The sequence below is a fragment of the Balaenoptera physalus genome, assembly GCF_965194825.1.
Source record: "Balaenoptera physalus genome assembly, chromosome: 11".
Classification (NCBI taxonomy): Eukaryota; Metazoa; Chordata; class Mammalia; order Artiodactyla; family Balaenopteridae; genus Balaenoptera; species Balaenoptera physalus.
In genome coordinates, this window is record NC_138896.1 from 4,443,699 (window position 1) to 4,461,660 (window position 17,962).

The 17,962-nt window shown below is 42.5% G+C and overlaps 1 protein-coding gene across 2 annotated transcripts in view; it reads right to left on the reverse strand.

Moving 5' to 3' along the window:
- The window catches only part of F13A1 (coagulation factor XIII A chain), a 180,964-nt gene that overhangs the window by 144,420 nt on the left and 18,582 nt on the right, over window positions 1–17,962 (reverse strand). The window lies entirely within an intron of this gene.

The following is a 17,962-nucleotide window of genomic DNA, read 5'->3' on the forward strand; positions in this document are numbered from 1 at the left end:
AAACCAGAAAAGGAAGGGAAAGCTTCTTGAGGACAGGGACTGACTTTTGTTTAACTTTGTACATCCGGTGCCTTGCATCATCTTGGAACATAGTAGGCTCAATAAATATTTGGTAATTTGATGATAGCTATATTCTTTAAGGTGTCTTGTCTACCTTATTTCACTTTCAATCCTTCCTAAGTCTCTTAAAATATTTTTTGGAGTAAGGTGTAATTCTGTGAAATATATATGAAACCAGCACTGTGCAAGGCTCTTTGAAGGATTCAGGAAAGCTAATAAGGCCGTGCCTTATGAGGACCATCTGCATTATGAAGTGCAATGCCTCAGATGACCGACCAAGGTAATAATGTGGACATGAGGAGACAAGGGCCTGGCCCAGGGTGTTGCCAACAGCACAGAGAGGAGGAAAAGGACATGGGATAAAATTCAGAGGACACATCAACAACACGGAGATAAGATAATTTCTTCCTTGGCAGAATAAGACCTTAGGGCTCCTTCAACAAAACTGACCACATTTTGAACATGCCTCCAGCATGCCGAAACACAAATCATCACAGCTGGTTGGTGCAGTGGAAACCCAGAGAAGGAAGCAGCTAAAGGTGCTACAAAGTGAGACAGGATCCCTCTGAGAAGGTGGTTTTGGGATATAATCTTAAAAGTGGACAAGGCAGCAAGGAGTCTTCCTAGCGGAGGGAAGAAGGAAAGCGTGGATCGTGAGGGAACCACGAGATGCCTGTGGTGGGAGAAGCAGCTGATCTGGGCAGGGTGGGGACCAAAGGGACCTCTGACACTGTGCAAAGGCATCTAGGCTGTGTCTCAGGAAGGACTGGAGAGGGGGCAGGAGAAGCTCTACTTGGCCTGATGCGATTTGTGCTTCAGGAAGATCACTCCGGCTGCAGGAAGGAGAATGGTTTGGTAGGGGACAAGGGTGGAAGGAAACAGAGGGTTGCTGAAGTACTCGGGTGCGGCATGACGTCGTCCCTCGAGTGATACCGGCTGGCTCTGGAGGCAAGATAAGTGCAGGGATGCAGAAGAAATACAGGTTTGGTCAGGGGTGAGATGCTCACTCTCAGTGAGGTGGGTGGAGCCAAAGGTGACCCCAGGTTTTTTTCATTCTTCACCAAAGAGTTTTTGAGTGCCTACTAGGTGCTAGACACTGTAGATATTGGGCCACAGCCACAAGAAAAACAGTCATCCCCTCGAACCCCGAGACTCATGACCAAGCTGCAAGCCTAGTCGAGCCTGCTGCTTTGTAAGGCATCTGCTCCAAAAGCAGAGCCTGGTGTGATTAACTGCCACACAGATTTACTCAAGGAAGCTAGTTTTCTGGGAATTCCCTGAACCCCATGTGTGTGTTGACTCTGGAGAGAAGACAGAATATTTTTAGTCTTTAAGGAAAAATAATCAACATAAAATCTCTACGATTTAGATGAAGTTGGTTATAGAACGTAACATTGCACTGAAGATTTGTTCATATGGCCGATCCAATTCCTAAGGAACAGGAGAAATGGAAGTCGGAGAAGGTGGATTTGAGGTCCAGGCTGTCCACTGGGGAATAATAACTACTGTTTGTGCTTATTTGCTGAGCCTGTCGAAAGCCTGACTGCTCTCAGACCCAAGACCCACACCTCCCAAGACCCTCTTCTTGGTTCCCAGGAAGCCCCCTTCCCAGGCTCCACTGCCCTCTGGGTTGCCCTCTGAGTAGGTTTGGCCAGTGAGGGGCTCCGGAGGCAGATGGGGAGATGCTGCATTGTGTGGCCCCGTCCCTCTCTGCTTCTTGGGGGTCTGAGTCTCCTCCATGGCTCCCAGCTCTCAGGAGTGGCTGCTTGGTTCTGGTAAGACCTCCCCCTCCTCCACGTGCCCCAGGCCCACAGTTTTCTGCTGATACTAACTCCTGAGTTACCTCACTGTGCCACCCGTTTGGCTTCTTAGTTGTTCTCTCAGCAGTGTAACCAATTCCTTTGATTAAACTTCTGTTGCTTATACAACCTAGAGAAGTGTCTACTTTATGCTCTGGGCCCTGACCCTGCAATGTGTCAGATCTTGTCCTAATACTTTCTATTGGCTTTAGGAGTTACGTCCATTTAATATCTGGGGAAACTGGGGCTCGGAGAGCTTAAGTAACTAGCTCTGGGTTACACAGCTATCAAGTTGCAGAACAATGATTTGAACTTCCAGGTCTGTTTGTTCAGTCCAGCACTCACGTCTGGGGAAGGTAATCAACCTCTCTTAGCCTATTTTCCATCTGTAAACCAGAAATTATAAAAGGTGAGCATTGAAATAATAATGCGTGAAGGGCATGTCATGAACTGAACAAATCATTATTATTTTTATGGCGTCTAACGGTTACAACAGCAAATAAACTCATTAGACCTCTTTTATTTTTATTTGTGAGCATGAAATAAAATGGGCTGCTGATGTGGCATGGTGCAGGGATTTACACAACAGGCATTTGCTGAGCACCATTTAAGTGCCAGGCACTGTTCTAGGTACTGAAAATATAGCAATGTCCACACAGGTTCATGGAGCATACCGTCTAGTGGGGGTAAACAGACAACAGACAAATACATACATACAACATCAAACGAAGATAAATTCTATGAAAACATAAACAAAGCAGCTAAAGGGGACAGAGAGTGATAGGGTGGGGTGCTGATGGGGAGAGAGTGGCCAGAGCAGGACACTCTGGTAAGGTGACATTGAGCAGAGTTGGAAGAGCAAGGAGGAAATGAGCTGTGCAGACACTGAGAGGGGAGCATTGAAGTGCGTGCAAAGGTCCTGAGGAAGGTGTTCTTGGCAGGCTCCAGGAGTCTGATGTGCCTGCAGCAGAGAGAACACTGGAGAGAGCTGTGGGAGATGGAGTGAGAGAGCCAGAGGATCAAGCAGGGCCTTGTAGGCTGTTGTCAGGATTTTGGAATTTATTCTTCTTGAGAAAAGAAATCAGTGGAAAACAGATATGGTCTACCTTAAGTCATTCTAAAAAATCACTCTGGTTGCCACGTAGACTGTGGGAGAGTAATCGAGATTGCTATGAAGATCTCCTGACTTCCCATGATATGCCAACATTGATCATGAAAATCCTTCCAATAGAGGACAAACTAGAGATATGGCTAGAATATTTCTATCCCTGGGAAAGAAATACATATGCTTAAATTTGTTACTCTGTGATGTGACACTTGATTACCATACCTTTCCTAAAAGCTGGTTTTCACAGATGGGAGAGAACTGGACATTGAGGTAGGGAGGCGGTGTGAAACATGTGGCCACTTGAAGTACAAAGTTTACCTACACCACAGTTTTTTCTAGGGAAATCTGTAGCCCTTCCCTGGCATGAGTTTGAATGAGGTTCTGTTGTTCTAACAATCCATCAAGGTTTATATCCTCTAGGATCTAGCGATATTGGGGAGAGAGGATGCTGGTTTCACAATATCTAGTTTATTGTACTTTGATGGATTTCATGATTATGAACCAAATTGCACACTGGCCTTTTGTCCCTCCTCACTCCAACTGTTATGAAACAATTTCAAATGACGAAGGATGTTTACACATTTCTCGGGATTCTGCCATCCACAAGCTGGGCCCTGGAAGCCCAAGGAAAGTTTGGAGTGGGTGGGAAACACACTTTGGACTGAAAGTAGGGATCACTGACCAGATGCATGGCAGCTAGCAGCTTTGGTGACTATCTGTTTCTCAATCAGCTTCAGGAAGCACGCCATAAGGAATTCTCTCTTACAGGAACTGAATCTCCTCAACAAATGGCAATTCTGTGGAGTTAAATTCCATTTGTTTGTGTTGTATCCATCATGTAAGCAGCCTGAGGCTAGCGGGTCTTATGAGATTTAAGAAGTGTCATTAGCTAACAAAGATAAGATCAAAAGTTTAGCTGAATGTCTTCCAAGCAAAACAGACCTCTGATGAAATTTTCACTAAGACAGTCAATTCTTGTTAATAATTTAATGGCAACAATAATGGGGAAAAGAACAAATCATTGGTAATTATAATAAAATATTTGTCTGTCTTTGGAATGCAAATATGTGAATGCAATACATAGCAGCACCTGTTAAATGAGTTCACATCACCAGAGATTAAACCAGTTCCTGGTAAAGCAAAAATCAACGTGGAGATAATCTAGGAATAAGAGGCAGTCCATTTGGTATCAGTCTGCAGGTGGATATTGACAATCCATGCTCAGTAAGCATTTATTTAAACAGATATTTACTGGTTCTTACTATGAGCAAAGTAATATCACTTAACCTGGTGGTGAGTGTATAAGAGGCATGTGATATACTTCCTGTATTCAGTGAGTTTATAATGAAGCATCCAAGTTTAGACTGTAATTCAAGTCAGAAGACTAATTCCACACCAGAGTAACAGACCAAGAGCAGTGAATTGCTAGGGGAGCCAAGAACAAGTTTATTAAAGACATAACAACAAAGAACTTGAAGGATGAGAAGAAAGAATGACAAGCACATTGCATTTTGTTAGTTCATGTGTATGTTTATGTGTGGATGTTCATTTGCCTACAATAGATGTTCATGGCTGCTTTATGAGCTGATCGCTGCTTACATTTAAAAGCATCAGAAAATGTAGTGTACTCAAGCCAAGTTTTCACAATTGACATAAATCAACTACATAAGTGACCATGTAGAAAACCTGGTTTAAACACAAAGATGTAAAGGAATCACACCCTAGGTTGTACCAGCAGAGCCCTACCCAGGGACTCCTTGTGGGAAAAGGAGACTGTTCTTCACATTTCCCCAAGGCCTTGAGATATATTCCAGTTTTCCTTCATTTCCTCCAGTAAACTTTTTAAATCAGTAAAAGCCACTGATTTGCCTAACATCTTTTTAAATAGAGGTAATTGTCAAGTACCTCTTTATTTGTGGACTGAAGTTGTATAATTTGGCCTTCCATGAATGACCCCCATGTCCAGTCTTTTGGAAAATGGCACAGTAAAGGAATTTTGTCTAAAAAATCTCTCATTGCTCTAAAACCCCATAGTTTAACTCCAGACTCAGAGCGTGTACTTTGAAGTTTCACACTGTCTGCTGTGTGACCAAAGGATCCTCCCTTTGCGACCTCTGCTGGGCCTGTCTTCCCTGGCAGCTCCTGGAGGCCAAACATCTCTACACAGCAACCCATAAAAAAAGCCATTCGGCCACTCGTTCTAAAGGACCTGGTCTTAGCTAACAGTTCATGGCAAGAATATAATAAATTCATTCTTCCTAAAATTTTAATATCTGATAAGACATTATACTTCCTCTCACCTCCATATTTACTCTTATGGAAATAATTCCCTAACATCTTAAATAAATAAATTGCCATAGTTGAATTCCATTCATTACATCAGCTTGGAGAGGGGGATGGGTTCCTGTCTTTACTTTCCATTCAGTAGACCTGTATCCTTCCAAGACCTTACCAGATGCCAGGTCCAGTATCAGACCGGGAATACTAGGATTGGCCAGTAATCACGATCTGAATTCCACGGATTCCTCCTTGAGGAAACAAACTAGGTATGAGGAGCTGGGTTAAGGCATCATTACAGCTTTATAAGTCATTATCTTTATGCCTAGTGTCAAAATTATAAATTTTTGTTGTTTTAAGCCACAAAGATTGTAATTATTTTTTACAGCAGCAATAAAAAACAAACACAAAGAATTGTCGGCATGTTGTGAAGATTCATTAAATGTCATTTTATGAGTGATATTATTTTCTGCCCTACACCCATACTCACTCAAGTCTCCTTGGGTATGAACTCTCAAGGATGAGCAATGTTATGGAGGTCAGGGGTCAGGGGTCACCACAGGCATAACATGGATACAGAACAGTGATAAGTGAGATAAATCCAGATAAGATTGGGAAATACTGAAAGGAGGTAAAAATAGTAGTGAGTACACACAGGGCTCAGATCCTGATTTCTAAATACTACTTTCTCCTAAAAGGAAGCAGAGTTCCTTGGAGAAATGGTTGATTTCAAGTCTGGTGCAAGGAAAATAGAATATGAGCTTGAAACATCTTTTTGTGCCAGAGAATAAGAAAGTAAGGATACTGAGGCCAGTTGGAAAAGTTTCCAACTGGCAAAATTTAGGACAATTTGAACATCAAATTAATTAAAGATAGTAACAGATTTAAGTAACCTATTTAATTAAAAGAAGAAATCATGAATTCATATTGATAGCAATCATTCAATCAGTAAAAATTTTGATGATAAATAGAATAATTTCATAGTCTGAAGGTACTTGTGTGTAAAGCACTTAGTAATTACAATGGGAACAAAGAGTAACTTGCAGTGGAGAATCCCGACAGACACCACTGTGTTGGAGTCTGTGATGTGCTGCCCAGAGACTCCTTCAGGAAGGACAGATTTATCCATAGGTGCTGGGATTGATGGCAGAAAATGGTCCTTGGTGGGTCAGCCCTCTTTGGGAGTTACCAAAGCTGAAGAGAACTGCCTCATCCAAGGTCACATCTCATTTAGGAGCAGTTCACATCCAATGGATGATCAACATGGGTGTACAAAGTTCAAGTTCAGGTGTCCCCATAACAAGAGAGCTCTGAAGAGCCGTCCCATCTCCATAGTTCCTCGTGGGGTCAGCTGAGGCCTTTGCTGGTACTACTTGAAGCTCAACTTCTCTTTCTGCCCAATTCTGCTTCCACAGAGGTTAATCCCAAGAGCATTCCGTAATCAACTTCTTGTATGCTAATTTCAAAGTCCACTTCCTAGAGAACCCAACTTCTATAGACTGAATATGTGTATTACCCACAAAATTCATATGTCATAGATGCAAAGGCTTCACTTAAACATACTACTAGAACATTATGCTAAATAAGGCTTCAGAGTAGCTTATAGAAACACTGGTATTACAGCACTTTAAACAGTTCACTAAAAGTTCCACATAATTGACAGTGAGGTCTCTGAGAGGTGACTAGGCCGTGGGATGGAGCCCTCATGAATGGGAATAGTGTCTCTATAGAGGAGACCCCAGAGAGATCCGTTACCCTTTCTGCCATGTGAGTACACAGTGAGAAGACAGCCATCTGTGAACCAGTAAGTAGGTCCTCACCACACACTAAATCTGTCAGCACCTTGATTTTGGACTTCCCAGCCTCCAGAACTGTGAGAAATAAATGTTTATTTATAAGCACCCAGTATATGGTATTTGTTAGCAGCCAGAACAGACTAAGACACTGACCTATAACTCTGCCTTAATCAAGTAATCAAAATTAATTAAGGGGATCTAAAAAAAATTATGTGCAACCGGGTAGGATCCACTGAGAACAACTCAGCACCACTTCTGTGATATTACTGCCAAAGATACATAACCTGATTGTAATCACGAGGAAGCATCAGACAAAAAAACGCAAATTGGGAGGTATTGTACAAAATCATTGCCTTATAATCTGCAAACGTGTCAAGCAACGAAAGTCAAAGAAAGCGACAAAAGTGTTCCAAATTGAAGAAAACTAGAGACGAGACATGACAACAAAATGCAACATGTGATTTTGGACTGGATCCCCTTGCTATAAAGGGTATTATTGGGACAACTGGTGACACTCAAATGGGGTCTGAAGATTAGATGATCATAACGTATCAATTATAATTTCCTGATTTTGGTGGTTATACAGGAGAAAGTCTTTGCTCACAGGAAATACACACTGAAGTATTTAAAGTATTCAGTGATGATGGGACATCGGGTTGACAGCTCTCTAGTGGTTCTGGAAGAAAAACCGAGGTTCTTGGTACCACTCGTAAATTTTCTGTAAAGTGGAGTTTGTTTCAAATTTTTTAAAAAAAGTTTTAAACAACAGAACAACATTGGTAGCCATTGTTTGTACAATTATCTTGTATATCCATGTTCTCCTTTTTAAAAATTTTTTATTTTTTGGCTTTTTAAAAAATTTTTATTTTATATTGGAGCATAGTTTTCTCCTTTTTCTTTTCTTTTTTTTTTTTTAAACCATCAGTGATGTAGGTCTTTAAGTTTCTTAAGATGAGCAGTACTTTTTGAGCTTCTTCTCTTTGGAACACCTACATCGACTCTTCAAAAATACGTGGTGAAGGGAGCCTCCGGGTTGCCCTACACTAGGCAACATCCTATCTCTCTAGGCTCATCCTTCAAGAAGCATCAGCTCTAAGAGAATATAGGACTGATGAGGAGCAAAATGTCAAGGAGGAGCTCAACTCCTTGCATAGTAATGGAAACGGGATCCAAGGCTGAAGAAATCAATATGGGGGCCGCTACTTAGTAAATCATTGAAGCAGGGATGGCTGAGCTCCTGCAAGGTCAGGTTCACTGTGCCATACAAATCTAGGGGAAATGAGACAGAGAGCAAAAGGAGAGTTCTTTCTAACTTCTGAAGATGATTACCTTGTACTTGTGCCCTAAATTATCTGTGATTTTTTTTCTTGAAATTTTATCATGATGGTTATAAACACAAGTACTGTCTTTGTGAATCATCTTTATTTTTAAAATTTGGCTAACAATCCACTCAAGTGTCTTTGACATGTTTAAAGCAATTTGTTTCACAAATATGAAAGTTAGAAAAGATTGAGACGACGGAAAGGAAGTAATGGAGACAGTGTGTCATTTTCTATCTCTTGGAAATATGTTGCACAAATAAAAAAAGTTGTTTGATGGAAAATGTCACCCTAGCTGTCTCCACTGCTTCCCTTCTATCATTTTAGCCAGAAAAACACTGTTTTTGTCTAGTTAATTGCTTCAGAATACCAAGGGCTCTTCTCTACCCTGTGCACTAATTTTCCAGTGAAAATAGCATATACGTCAACCTAACTTTGAGATGTTGGATCTCTAACGTGGCTTGTCCCTTTGGGAGCCAGTTATGGGGCTGAGAGGGAAAGCTATTTTGTCTTTTTGTTTTCCCAGTCAAGGAAACAGGACTTGAAATAGCATTAGTTCTTGCAAGACCAAATGGAAAGCATGACACCTTCACTGGAAGAGTTGATAACATTGTGCTGACGACTGCTTTCCAAAAAAATCCAGCACGTGTGTTTCTCCCCAGGTCACACCATAGTGAGAAGTGCTGCACACACTTCATTTAACTGCTGGACTACCGAACATCTCAGGCCCCAAAGATCCTTATTTTACGATGTCTGTTTTAGTCTGCGGGGGCTGCTTTAGTAAAATACCACTGACCGGGTGGCTTAAATAACAGACGTTCATTTCTCACAGTTCTGGAGGCTGGGAAGTCCAAGATCAAGTTTTCCTGCTGTGTTCTCATGTGGTGGGGGGAGAGAGAGAGCTCTGGTCTCTCTTCCTCCTCTTAAAAGTATACAAATCCCATCATGGGGCCATACCCTCATGACCTCGTCTAAACCTAATTATTCCCCAAAGGTGCCACGTCCAAATACCAACACTTGTGAATTTGGGGACCAAAACATTCAATCCATAGCAATGTCTCATCCCTCTTCTCCATCCCCTCTCCCTTACTAAAGGCCTTTCAGTTGTCCTGCCCAGACTATACCTTAACCCAGCCCCTCATACCTGGTCTCTTCCCTCAAGGAGGACTCAGTGGAATTCAGATCCTGATTACTGACTGGTCCTAATATTCCTGACCTGATGCTGGACCTGGGATCTTAAAAAGTCTTGGAAGGATAGAGGGTCCACTGAATGGGAACTGAAGACAGGAACCCATCCCCCTCTCCAAGCTGATGAAATGAATGGAAGTCAACTATGGCAATTTATTCATTTGAGATGTTCGGGAATTATTTTCATAGTGAGTAAATATAGAGGTGAGAGGAAGTACAATGTCTTATCAGATATTAAAATTTAAGCAAGAGTGGATTTATTAGACTCTTGCCATTAGCTGTTAGCTAAGACCAGTTCCCTGGATGAGTTGTCAAAGGCTTTTTTTATGGGGTGCAGTGTGGAGATGTTTGGTGCCATAAGCCCAGAGGAAGTCCCAGCATAAGGGTTTCTGAGCCACTCAGTGGGTAATGCAAAATTCTTGATACATTTGGCAGACCACTGCCTCAGTTCCCCCATAAGCATAAGGTAGATTATAATTGTAACTACCTTCTATGTCTAAACTGCTCACACTGAGAATGATCACACACCTGGTTTCCATGCTGGTCAAGCCACCCTGATGGGACTCTGGCCTATTTATTCCCCTATTTGTCCCAAGTTTCTTTCAGTGCCCACCCTGTCGAGTCCTAGTCCTCTCCCAGGTGATCTGATTGAACATCCAGCTAATTCAAGGCTGCCACCCCTACCCAGAACCCTGAAGGGTTACAGAGTACTGTAGCAATACCCTGCACAGCCCCCAAACCGGAGATCAGGAGAGAAGCTTAGCTCTTGTCTGCTGGAGGGCAAAGGTGGTCACCTTCTTGCTCGGTCCCCTCGGGTAGCTTGCATCTCTTCGCTCCTGCAGCGAGGAGGCGCAAAGGTGCCTATCCTGTGCCCCTGATGGCTCGCTGGGGCCCGCTTCCAGCTCTGTGCCGGCTCCGTTTCCTGAGGCAGGTTCTTCTTCCCTTGCCTCGCCTCATCTTGACTGGCTGTTTCTACTTGACCTCACCTATGCTGGATGAGCTCACTGCCCCCAGTCTGCACTTCCAAAGCTAGATCAACACTACACCCCACTCAGTCCAATGATCTTGGCTACTTTTCTTCCCTTGAAATGGCTTTTCTGTGCCCTGTTTGGACACTTATCCCAACTGTCAGCATCATGAGATTGCTCCCTTTCCCCCTGTATATTCCTCTAGCTTTCTAGTAGCTTCCGCTCACCTCAGCTCTGATTTGACAATCATATCCAAGGTTTCCCAGCTTATGCTTGTTTTCCTAGCATCCCATCTATTTAGTCACCTTCCCCCTCAAAAGTGTCCTGGTTTGGAGGACAAATTATAGGGTTACCCATGGAGCTCCATCAGACCCTGGGCTGGCCTTGGGCAAAAGTATATTTGATCCCTCTGTTGGGCATGGATAGTTCCCAGATCTGTAAAATGAGCGGGCAAAGTGATGGCTAAGATTCCTTCCAGCACCCTAACGTTTATGTTCTGTGATTCTATGAAATATACCAAGCTTTGGATTGCTTCACCTTTAACAATGAGCAGATGCGCACAGTAAAACATTTAGAGAGGCGTGCTTTTCAGAGCAGCCAGTCTTAACTGGATGCTGGGCAGTTACTCCCGGGCACTTCTCCTCTTTGGCTCTCAGTTTTTGCCTTGAATATAAACGCAACCCTCAGCGTCTTCATTCGACTCACTTTCAACTCATGGTACCCTCCTCTCCTGCATCTCTCTATGTCTGACTCCCCAGGGTTTTCGTCTTTTCTCTCAAAACTTGTTCTTGGACTATGCATCTCACCTTTTTAGGATACTGCTCTCTGCAGAGTGTCGGCGAGTTATTTTTCAAAGCCAAGCTGTGCAAATTTACAAACAGGGGTCAGTTGGGTAGTATTATCTACCCTCATGGAGCATTTTCATTTTGTTAGGGGAGCTTCAGATGTTATGTGTTAATTCAGAGAAGTGACTACAATGGAGGAATTCAACACGCTGTTGCTGGAATACCTTTCACGTCTCATCATAGAGACACTTGCCTCTCTACCTGGCTATAGACTTGGCAGGCGGCAATCCGATGTTCATCAACATATGGCTGGTGAACATAACGTGTGAATGAATGAATGAGTGAATGAGATTGAAAATTTGTTTTTATTATAACCCATCTTATTATCAGTCTACACATTACTCCCCTGAAGCCTTTGCTTTTTAAGTATATTTGGTTTCACAAAGTGTGAGAATCTGCTCATCTCCAGGTTAGCAGGAAAGCAGGGATAATAGATCTCTTCTCTCCACTTTCCCCACAGGCATTTCTGGTGAATAAAGGGGGTGGATATCATTCAAGTCTCTCTTGATCTGTCAGGAGCACAGAGACCTACACCATTTATCGAGCCCCCTTTAAACTGTTCTTGAAAACTAATGGTGACTTAATTGCATTTGATCATGTTAATGAGATTCTGATCTTTGACAAAAGATAGTTTTTCAGGGCTTGTGTTTTAATCTGACATGATGAAATGGATTGTTTAGGAAGCGTGATGATTTTGCTGCGTGGAGAATCCAGATGCCACCCCGACACATGCAGAGAACCTGAGCTCTGAATTCTAGTTAGTGAAGACTTGTTCTATAAGGTGGGCGCATCCTTTATGGGATGGCCAGAGTAGGTCTCCCACACCACTGCAATCTCCATAAAACTCCAGGAGCCTCAAGAATGAGTGGTGCCCAAACCCCAAACGTAGCTGTGAGATTTGATTCAGTTAAGGATCCCTTTGTCATTAGAAATATGTATACATCAGCAGAACAATAAGCTCTTGGACTTCCACGCAGGCCTTCCTCCCAGCCTGGAGGGTGCACATTTCCTATCCCTCTTAAAATTCCCAGTTCCTCAGGATCCATCTCAAGGACTACTTGCCTTGTCCCGAGACCTTAGCTTTCAACTCTAACCTAGGTCCCTCCTGACTGCCCAGCATCGTGACTACCTGCCTCTAGTACACATTTCTGGTAGATAATTGTATCAGTTCAGCACTTGATTATATACTGTATAGTTATATTCGTTTACTGTTTGTGGACTTCTTCTCACTCCAACTATAGTAAGCTCTTTAAAGACAGGAATAGTGTCATAAATCCCCCCCATCTCACACAGTGCCAGACACAGCAGAGGTTTCTGCAACAGAAATTCACTGGACCAGAGATGAGATTAGATATCATAAAGGCACAGTAACGGAAATAGAAGGGAGGTAGACAGGAACCTGAAGAAGCCACAGCAAGACTCCCCGAAGCACATCCAACAGCACAGCAAAGGAACCTCTAAATGGCTAAGCTAGGCTTCAGCCAGAGATGTGACAAGGCATTTACAGCATCCAGCCCAGCTCCCTGAAGCCTGAAGAAACACCTACAGGCAGATACAAAAATTGCTGTACCTACCTCCTGAGGGTAATTTGCATTACTCTCCTAACTAAATGAGAAATACCAAAATGTCATCCATGGGACAGTGTGTATGTATGTATGAGAGAGAGAACAAGAGCAGGAGAGAAACAGACAGAAATGGAAGTAAGAGAAATTATAAGAAAGGGTAGAAAAGATCAGAAGGGCTGAGATAATGAGGAGAAAGAAAAGGTGAAAAGGATAGTAAAAGAGAGGTACAGCGATTTATAGCCTGTCTTATGCATCTAATACCTGTCTGGTTCTGGCTGCTGTTATAGTAATGCTTTATGAAAGTTATACTTCCTTAAGGAACACTATAAACATTTAGCTTTCCTACACAGTTGCAATATTCCAAATAAGTCTGGTAACTGGGTGATCTTATTAGCAAGCAACTATCACTAAGGAGTTCCAAGAGTTTTCCAGTTGTTCCCTCATCAGTTCTTACGACATGCTCATGGAGTAACGAGAGGGCACAGATTATGAATAATTAGTCCACTTTCATCCTTTCTTCAGTGGGTTTTAATTTCAATCAGTTGCTCTCTCTTTTCACAGACTGGAGACTTAAGACCAAGGGATAACAGTGGGCACATTCATTTTCATTAAATGTTTTTTTCACCCACCTTTGTCACCCCCAACTTCACAAACTGCAAGAATTTCTTAGAATTTATGTGGAAAAGCCAGAGGATGCCCACACTGTATAGTCCCTGAGTTCAGATCATGAGTTCTGGTAGAGTACAGTTTCAATTATGTGATGCTAATTAGCCAAGGTTATGAATTCTAGTAAGTGAAAGAGGTTAATGTGAGACACAAGTATGGAGGTAGAACAGAGAGAGGAGCTAGGGTGAAGGCAAATTAGGGGAATAAAAAAGAGAGGGAGAAAGGAGGGAGGAAGTCAGGAATCTGTGAGATTTCTCATTCCAACATCCATTGTCCTTTATATGTGCTCCCCGTAGCACAGTACATGTGATGAGACCCACTGACAACTCTGGTACCCTCAGGATGCTGAGCTTTGCTGAGAAACTCAAGCTCTGTAGGATGGGATTGGGTCACAAGGCAGGGAAAGGGGGCTCCCTGTAGGTCTCTGGCACTAGAATGTGCCTGGCAATCCTTCCTACTTTGAGACTAAACAGCCTCTGTCACTTCAGCTAGAACTGCGGGCAAATAATTCTGGGCAGAACTTGGTCTGTGGTTTGTCAGGGTTCCTATTTGACTAAATTAAGCTGTCAGCATGGATGTTGCAGACACTGGAGAGTTTTGTTTAGAGGTTCAGTGATTGTTATCTTTTCTTTGCTGCCAGGAGAGAAAAGTCAGAGAGCAGTGGTCTCCTCTTGGCCTTTTTGACAGACTTTTCTTATTTAGTAATAGTCCTTCACTGGAGAACCTCCCCCAAGGCCGCTGGTGCTAAGGTCCTTAAGGGCTAGCTCTATAGGGGAGAGATGGCAGTCTTCTTCCATTGCCCTCCCTTCAGACCCAGGATGGGGTGGGGAGTTACAGAGGGCATATTTAGTAATGCAGAACTTGATCCCACAGAAAGCTGCTCGAAGAGTCTGGCTAGGCTGGTACCTCAGCAAATGTCTTCATTTACGGGGGGAAGAGTCAGGAAGATCAGAGCAGAACAAATGAATTAATGCACCAAACAATGTAACTAGGATTAATTCTATGCTTTTACTTGACAATGTATTTGTTCTCTTTTAAAGGGCCAAGGTGGACAGGCCACTGGGCTAAGATTCTGATGGTCTGTTGGGAGGCAAGGACAGGAGACCTCCCTTCCACTGCACCATCCTGGGTGAGTCATTCACTCCCTGTGAATTTTGGTTTCCAGATTTTCAATGAGGTTTATTCCTAACCCCCCGCTTCCCAGTTTTGTTGTGAGAATGAAAATGTGCTTTCATGGATGTTATCTCCTATAATCCATGAATAGCTGTTTGAAGTATTATAATCCCTTTTTTTTCAGGTGAGAAAATAGTCACTGAGGGGGTTAAGTGAGACCACCACTGTTCTAAGTGGTGGAACTAAGATGCTGACTGGGGTCTTCCTGACTCCAAATCCTCCCCCCTCCACTGCACTACCTCCCAGCCCTTTTATCAAATGAGCTGTCATCCCTGAAGTGACTCCAAAGAGCCAGCCACTACAGCATACTGTGCTTCCTCAGACCAAAGTGCATTACTTTACTATAGGTGAGCCTTATTTGACTATGCAAAGAAAAAAACCACCAATTTTACTAGAGGAAAAATCATTCATAATGATGCTTACACATTTACCTTGTCATCTATTAGTAAGATTTCCCCCTCAAGTCTCTTACTTATGTCCCCAACAATAATCTCAGACCTCCAGTTTATCTTCCTTACCCTGCCACAGTAATCTAAAAATTAAAAACTTAGATCTTTTAAATCTCTGCTTAAAACTCTTCCATAGAGGCTCCTGGCTACTTATAGAATAACATCTAAACTTCTTATCTAGGTGTAGAAGATTGTCAATATGCTTCCAAGTTTTCCTTCTCCACTGACATTTCCCATTTTTTTCCATTCCACTGGGTCAACCTCTACTCATCCTTTGATACCCAGCTCAAATAGCACTTGCCAGGGGTCTCTACCAACTAGCCGCATGGTCAATCTCTCTCTCCAAGGTGCTTTCCAGGCATTTTGTCCAAGAGGCTGGCATTGAACTCAACCTCTAGTGTTCAGACTATCCTCTCCAGATTCTTCGAGGGCAAAGGATAAACATATCTTACTACTTTAATACCAATGCAGTGCTTTGCACATGCAAGGTTATCAATAAAAGCTCAATAAACACATTCAAAAGGAAAGTAGACTGGCTTCATGGTAAAAGAAGCCAAATAAAAATCTGGAAAATAAATATATAAATATAAAAAAGGAAAGTAATCATTTTTGAAAAGTTACTGAATATGAATGCCAAATTGATAGAGTTATTTTAATGTTGGCACAAAAAGTGTCGAAAAGAAAAAAACAGATATTATGCTAAGTTACCATAGCACATTGACTACAAATGCATGCAAGTTCCATCATCCACTCTTCTCAGTGTTCTACAGAATAAAGGTAATTTGCAACCGTAGTTTGGCATTTCCTAGAGTGAGTTCTGCCTTTTACTAAAGGGTATTATAAAAATAAAATATGGTGGAGTAGTGTTTGCAGTCAAACAATTTTGGGACTGTTAGGCTAAAGAAGATTCTTTTTTTGACTTTGTACCCCCTCAGAGCCTTTAATATACTAATGTGTGTTGGAGCTCTCCAAGAAGATGCAGGAAACACAGCATGACCCAAATACATTTGACCACAGAACTTTTTTTTCAAGGAACATCACACATGACAGGTGTTCATAGAGAGCACACTCTGGGTAACACTGTCCTAGATTCTTAGATGCCATTATCAGTCACTTCATAGAAGCACTTAAGAATGAACACGCTGATCATCGATGCACAAACACACAGCAGCAAAAATCTGAAATGACATCCATATCAGTGTTGCTTCAGAATAATGAAACAGGTAGCCCATTTTCATCAAAATAATGCATAAAATAGTGGAAAGAGCATAGGCTAGGAAATATTTCTCTACATCTTTCGAGTTGTATGATTTGGGGCAAGACATTTGTCAGCAGAGAAACTGTGCTGTGTCTGTGACAGCCACAGATGGTGATTTTACCTGGACTTTCTGAAACATAAATCCACAAGGGCACTTAGTCTTTAAGTATTTGGGTGATGATCTCAGATATGAGAGATGGTCCTTTTCCTCCCTAAGCTCCTGTAGCACCTGCTCACCTCCTAGGTCTTTGATAAAGTTGAGGTCATCAGGCATGATAATCAGTTTCCTATCTCTCCACCTACTATACTAACACTCCCCCTACGTCTTTTCCAACATCCTCAGAAGATAAAGTCTTCTGCTGTGTCTTCCCCTCATCCAAGCTACTTGACGCTATGCTTCTATTTTTTCCAGCATTCTCCTGAATCTTCAGGATTCTTCCTCCACTGGCTTCTTCCCTTCTACCTACATACAAGTTCAAGTACCTCCAATCCTAAAACAGACACCCAAGACAAAATACCCCTCTTCTTACTCACGTTCTTCTCCAGATATCATCTAAATTTTCTTCTCTTCCAAAAAGATTAAACAATTTCCTCTTTAAACAACCAATTCTCTTGGATTTAGTGGCACTGCACTTCCCTGATGGCCCTTCTGCTTATCTGATCACGTGGTCTTTGTCTCCCCCAGGGGTATCAGCTCCTGGACTGACTCCCTAAAAGTTGTTTTTCCCCAAGATTTAACGCCTCCGTCCACTTCTCACTTGATTTATGTTTTCTGAATGATCTTGCCCATCTATGTATGTATGATATCCAAATTTCCATATATCCAACCCAAACCTCTTCCCTAAGCTTCAGATTGTTATATGGGACCATCTATTGGACATATTTACCTGGAAGTCCCTCAAGTACTTCAAACTCAGCAGGATCAAATAGAATCTCATTTCTATTACTACTGTTTCATTGGCAGAGGTCCTATGCATTGTGATTAGGAGAGAATGCCTGGGTTCGAATTACAGCCCTAGCACTTTCCAGGCGTGACCTTGGGTAAGTTCCTTAATCACTGAAAAGATGGAGATGACTACAGTCCAACGCCCAGAGGGGTGCGTGAAGAGTTAAATGGACAGCATGTGGCACCTCTGCTCAGTACCCTGTGCCAGTAAGTGAGTTGTCAGTGGGAGCCGCTAGCATCATTATCACTTCCCACACTCAGTTTTTCTCTCCTGAATTCCCGCCATTCCTCATCTCATCTGGGAGTGCTAGCACATGTCATGAGCAGCACACAAGCCGCAACCTGGGAGCTGTAGCTACTATCCTACCAGTCACTCCATGAAGACGACCAATCACAAGTCCAGTAGACTTTTCTCTCCTAAACATTTCTCAGATCCCACCTCTCCTCTCCATCTCTACAACCACTGCCTGAATCCAGGCTCTCACCCTCTCTCCTTTGAGGACCTTCTCTCCAGTCTCAAACCGTCTAAATAAGAATCGTTCATG